Source organism: Tympanuchus pallidicinctus, unplaced genomic scaffold (assembly GCF_026119805.1).
Source record: "Tympanuchus pallidicinctus isolate F22 unplaced genomic scaffold, pur_lepc_1.0 scaffold29, whole genome shotgun sequence".
NCBI lineage: Eukaryota > Metazoa > Chordata > Aves > Galliformes > Phasianidae > Tympanuchus > Tympanuchus pallidicinctus.
In genome coordinates, this window is record NW_026294746.1 from 2,977,785 (window position 1) to 2,983,784 (window position 6,000).

Consider the following 6,000-nt stretch of genomic DNA (forward strand, 5'->3'; position numbering starts at 1 on the left):
TATATAGAAACTGAGCATTAATGGTTGCTTATCCCAACCTGCACGTTGCTGCGTTCTGCCTCTTGCTGGTGTTCTGTAATTTATATGATCACACAATCCCTCTGCTGACACTGATGGAGGCAGGATTTCACTCTGTGATACGGCCTGCAAGAAAACATTCAGATGCTTCAGCTTTTAAATATGCCACAGATGGAAAGTATCGTTGGTGGTGTGTTAACAGAAACTCTCTGCTGCCTCCTTCCTGAGTGCTGGCCACTGCTGGCATGACAGCACTCAGATAAGAGCTGAAAATTACAGGTTTGGATGATTAACTCCATTTCACCCTCAGATGTTCTATATTGCAATGATTGAAGAAGAGACTGCTGTGATCATTGGGTCAGTGCTCCATGGTGTTACTTAGCTTGCATCTGCCTCTTGAAAAAGTTGGGCTTTGCAAGGTAGACCACGTGTCTGTGTTGTGACAGCATCTGCTGAGCAGCATAAAGGACTCAGCTCTGGGAAATCATGAGCACAAGGACCATGAGAGGAAGCCTGAGAGGAAAAGGATTTAGCAAGTAATAAGGATGGGCATGTGCCCACACCCCAGTGACTTCAGTGGAGACCACTCACCTGAGTTAAAGGGCAGCTTTCCCCTTTGCTGTTGTTCCTTGTTTCAGCTGAAAGGAGGTTAGGAGGCATTGGGTTAGTGCACGTTTTCATAGCCACAGTGGGCTTAGCTGTGGGAGTTCCTTGTTTATTAGCTGCGTATTAAATATGCATGACAGTAAAAAGAAAACACTAAACATGAACATAAATCCCCCTTAGATGCCATACAGCCGTGCAGCTGAACGGTGGGCACTGAGACAGCATCTCCAGGCTGAGTCACATCCACGCTGTGCATCGTGCTGCTTCCCACCAAGGGAACGGCTGCAAAGGTTGACTGGAAGAGCAGGAGGAGCTCCAGCCCCTCCAACAGCCCAGTGCTCAGATCCCTGGTGCTGGCAGCCTCGCTGTGGGCTCTGCCAATGGTCCTCATGCTCCTGCATCCTCCCAGGGCTGCACCCACCCCAGTGCTGCCGTGCCTCCTGGTTGAAGGAGAGGCCTAAAATGGACACAGCTGAGGTCTTTTCTTGCTGCTGGAAGTCAACACGCTGCTGCGAGCTCCCAGTCTGTGACAAACTCACACTCAGTCGATCATTTCACAATCACTGTTACTCAGAGCCTCCACCAAGAGCACCCAGCTCTGTATGGCCAATCTGAGGTCATTGCTTTTGCATTTTAATTGACCACAGGAGCATTCCCCTTTGCTGTTACCATTACCATACAGAGAAGAGTGAATTAATGGCCGCCAGCCCACATGGAATTTATTGTTTTTCACATGACAGTACCTTTCTCTTTCACCTTTGCAGCCATCACCTCTGGTCACTCCTTCCCACCTTCACTCTCCGTGAGTGTGCAGAGTTACAGCTGTGATGGAAAGCAGTCCTACATGGAAACAGAAGGGAAGGGAGTGTGGGCTCTGATTGGAAAAGCACACACACATGTGCATGGAGCAGGCAGGGAGGTGATAAACCCCACCTATCTGTGAGGAAGGAAGGGCTTCGTTAAGCTCAAAAAGGAAAAATACAGGTATTGACCCAGTCCTCCCCCCACCAAGCTTGGTCTCCACCAAGCCTGCAGCTATAGGAAGAGCTGCCTTCTGACCTTGCCAGACACGTGCAGCACCTTCTGCCTCGCTGAGTATTTTTCATTTTGGAAAAAAATTAACAAAAAAATAATGATAATGAGAACCCTCTGTGGCTTTCTCAGCTCTGCTGCAAGGAATGGGATCCAGACAAACCGCTGGAGGGGAGGAAGGCTTTTGGATTCTGTGTTTTATTTTATTAGGTGTAAGTGAGTTATTTTGATTATGTTGGCAAGAAGTGGGAAGAAAAAAGCCTTACGTACAGCAGCGCTGTCCCCTCTCAACCCACCTCCCCATGCACACGTGCACTGCTCAGCACCCACTGCCATGCAGCTTGGCCAGCAAAGGCCCAGGGAGGCAAACTGACAGCCATGCCTCTGCATCCTGCAGTGCTCTGCTTTGCTGGGAGGCAGAAATGCTTTAAATTGAGTGGACTGGGCGGGGGAAGGGTTGTTGTCGTTTGAAACTGAAGCACGGAGGTAGGGAAGGAACAACAACACGTGCAAAGCCTCCAAGTTTTTTCCCCCCAGCGCTGGGCATTGCACTCAGGGGATTTCCCATGAATGAGTGGCATTCCTTTCAAGCTGCCACGGAGCTCTCTGTGTGTGGTGACATCGTGGCTGAGCTGCAGCACAGTGACAATGATGGGCAGCATCTGCCAGGCGTGAGGCCCCAGGGAAATCAGTGCTCCTTCCTGACACCTCTTACCTGTCGGCGGGGGGAGCGGGCTCCATCCTCTGCCCCTGAGCTTTGTGTGATCCTCACATCAGTCCTCCTGCTCACCAGTTCCCTGATCTGCAAAACATTCAGTGAGGTCACTGCCAGCTGGGACTTTACAACCACGGCCACATTTTACGCTGTGGCCAATCGGAGCTAAATGGAGACACCAGGCTTGGATGCTTCAGCTTAAAAACATGGGAGGAAATAAAAAGCTTGTCTCTCCTTCAGCACTGTCAGCGCAAGGAGCAGATGCCTGAGATGTGAAGTACAATGCTGGGATAATTCAAAATATTTCACATTCTTTAGGCTGACATTGTACCCCCCCAGTGCAGGTCTCCCAGTGAGGCCAAAAGCAGGCAGCACGCTTTGCAAGTCTGATGCTGAGCGAACATTTAAATGGGAAACACGAGAGGCAGATCCAAGGCCATTCAGAATTGCATTAAAGCATATCAGGGCTCCAGCTGCCTGTGTAGCAGCAGCATCATCCTCCCGGGCACACTCCCTATGACACGGATGTCTGTGTGGTCCAGAATGCCAGCAGGCTCCTCCCCTACCAGAGAAATCAGGGAAATCTGAGATCTGCTGTCTCCATGCTGCCAGGAAGGACCCAGAGCATGCCACAGAGTTTAAGTCATTTCCAACCTAATTTGTGCAAAGATCTCAGTGATTGACCTGACTGCCTGCATGGGAGGGTGGTCCTGCGTGGCTGCTTGCGTGCGTACACGTGTACGTTCATGCATACATACATATACATACATGAACATAAGGAACAGTTGGAATGAGCAGCAATTAAAATGAACATAAAAGCCAATCAGAGGCAAATACCTGTCTGCCAGTCCCTCCTTGCCAAGCTGGAGCTGGAACCATTCAACGAGGGAAGACAGGAGCGCTGCAGATCAGACCGGGTTTATTTTTAACTTCAGTTTTGCCTTCTTTTCTAAGGGGATTTAGAAGCACTTACTACACGTGTGCTTAGGACAGCCCCTCAGTCCCCCATCCCCTTTGGCTCTCAGCCTGCAGCACTGCTCCCCCTGACCTGGGGAAAGGCACACAACTGTTTCCCCATAGCGAAGCCAATAACTGAGAGAGGAATTTGTCAGCATCTGCCTTGCTTGTTGGTGTCACAGGAGCAACCTGGATGGCTCTGGCAGTGTGCATAGAGCCAAACCAGCATGCCATGCTGGCACAGCCTCTGTCCTCAGCACAGACCTGGGGAGGGGAGCACAGCAAGGGACGAATAAACACTGTGTGCAGGGATGAATTCTTCCCATGGAGCTCCAGACACATAACTCAGCCTCATTCCTGTTGGAATGAATGGCAGAACGTTGCTACAGGCAATGTTACATGGAGCAGGAGACCCGGAGCTCCCCGCAGAGCATGGAGAGGAAGGTCAGGCTTCCTCCCCCCGACCTGCATCCTGCCTGAGGGGTCTCGTGCTCCCAGCACAGCTGTGATCTGCTGAACGTGCCGCTCCAGAGCAGGGCTGCACCCAGGGGACAAAGCAGCGCCTGGTGCAGGCATGGAGGTATGGAGATCTCTGCACAAGATGGAAATTTCTGAAGTGCAACTGAGCCTCCAACATCCTCTGGGATGCAACAGGAGAAAACAACACACAACTTTTGCTCTGTGTGCCCTCCCCCCCCCCACCCCTTGCAAAGTGTTCATCCTCACCCAGGGACAGCTTGGTTGCAGTGATGGGGATAGGGCCGGGCTCTCAGCTCCCCTTGCTGGATGTTGGGAAGGGCTGCAAGGGAAAGAACGCTGGGAGTTGGAATACCTTAGGCTTCACCCAAACCTGCCTGCCCACAGAGGGAGGTTTCACGCATTAAGATGTTTGTGGCAGGCGGTCAGGCAGCACTTGGGCTTTTCTCTCAGCCCTCCTAACAGAGATGAGCTTCCCAAGGACGATGGGAAACGATGGTACAGGGGACACCTCCAGTGCCTGGCTGTGCTGTAACACTTCCACAAGAGACCAGAGGGAAGGCATCAGTTTAAGAGAAGAAAACCAGCCGTTCCACTGACAGTGCCCACTCTGCACCTCCCAGCCCACCTGCCCTTGTGCACACACTGCAGGAGCATGTTTGCAGGTAACAAAACTCTTCCGTGCTGTCTGAAGGCCCTGGGGTTTACCTTCTGCTCAAGTGCTGCTTGAGCTGAAACACGTTTATTAAGAAGGAATGGAAACTGCAGCAAGAGCCGAGCATTCAGCAGCTGTCGCAGCCAGCAGCAAGCTCCTTGGGGTGTGCAGCCCGTGGAACAAGCTACAGTGCAGTGCTGCATTTTACTTTCCCTGAGCTGAAACAGCAGTGATGGAAGTCCATTTATAGAACAAACCTTCCTGCCTTCAGACCCTACACCAGGTCAAGTTCGAAGCAAAGAGCTCTTCCTTCCCCATCTCTGCAGACAGAGCTCTAACCCAGGCCGTGCACTGCCTCCAGAGCCTGGAGCTCAGCTCCCAGCAATGGCAGCAGCAGTGCCTCACCCTGCTCTCATCTGTCAGGACAGGGATCAAGGGGCTCGCCTGCTGTATGACCTGTGGGGGCAAGGCACTTGACCTCCAGATGCAAGTCAGCCAATGGAGCTCAAGCAGCAGCAGAAAAAAACCCAAACAGCATCACGGAGCCCTTTAGAAAAGCAATGTTGAGCTGGAGCAGTGTTTTCCAAGGAAGAGAAGCTACCAGCACATGCAGGGCGCAGCTCCCTTACTGCAGAGCACAGTGATGACATCAGCTCTCTGTACGGCCACTTGTCCCTGTCCCACACTGGAAAAACAATTTTTTTTTGTCTCTAAGGTTCAATATCAGTTCAAGCATACGTGGTTTCAACCACATTCAGCAACCTTTAAGCAGGCAACGGTCAGAACCAGCAGTGAGGCCGGGCCAGCACCAAGCACTGCACTCCCGCCTGCTGTCAACAAGAGGCATTTCTCTGCTGCAGACCAAGCCCAAGGGGTTTGTGTTCTCGATGCTTCTCTGTGTGATGGAAATCAGCTACCTACACGCTGGTATTTGACTGGAACCTCTTTAACCACCAGGCATTTCTTCTCAAGAGCAAGCACTTCTGTGAATGAGACGCAGATCACCGAGGGCTGCCTGCCTGGGGAGCAGCGTGGGAAGGGGAGCACCCTAGTGCTCCCCAGACTCCTTGGTGTCTTTCAGATCCGCCTTGCAGCACACTGCATGCCAAGCAGCCCAGCTGCTGGCTGAAGGAGGAGGCAGCAAGGTGATGGCTCTACCTAGGAAATGGAAAGGGTGCGGGAAGAGCGATGAGCAGCTGGCTGACCCAGCCTGCAGTGAGTGTGATAACTCACCGTGCATGGACAGGACTCATCTTGCTACTGCAAGGACTGATTTCCTTACTCCACCATCTGGCCTGAGTGCAATGAGCCTGCTCAGGTTCTCAGAGCTGCTGCAGGCGGTGCTCGTTACACACCAGGGAGCAGTAAGTTCAGTGCTGTACTGCTGCAGAGCACGTAGGGGTGGTCTGCACCAGCAGAGCCACTTCTCATCCACACACAGGCCAGGCAGAGGGCTGGAAATAAGGGCCATGTGTTTTTCAACTTACATTCTAAAATGCTCCTGAAGGACAAGCAGCATCTCACCACGGCTTCACTGGGT

The 6,000-nt window shown here is 52.0% G+C and overlaps 1 protein-coding gene across 2 annotated transcripts in view; it reads right to left on the bottom strand.

The window, feature by feature from the left end:
• SAMD11 (sterile alpha motif domain containing 11) overlaps nucleotides 1–4,174 on the bottom strand; it is a 98,261-nt gene extending 94,087 nt beyond the window's left edge. The window contains exons 1-6 of one of the 2 annotated variants that reach the window (XM_052691546.1): nucleotides 4,055–4,174; nucleotides 3,209–3,272; nucleotides 2,372–2,458; nucleotides 1,368–1,464; nucleotides 610–656; nucleotides 39–144 (exon numbers count right to left, since the gene is read on the bottom strand). The gene's annotated coding sequence lies outside the window, so the exon portion shown is untranslated. The remainder of the gene's footprint in view (nucleotides 1–38; nucleotides 145–609; nucleotides 657–1,367; nucleotides 1,465–2,371; nucleotides 2,459–3,208; nucleotides 3,273–4,054) is intronic. The other variant, XM_052691545.1, reaches the window with a different exon arrangement.
• Nucleotides 4,175–6,000: the final 1,826 nt, after the last annotated feature.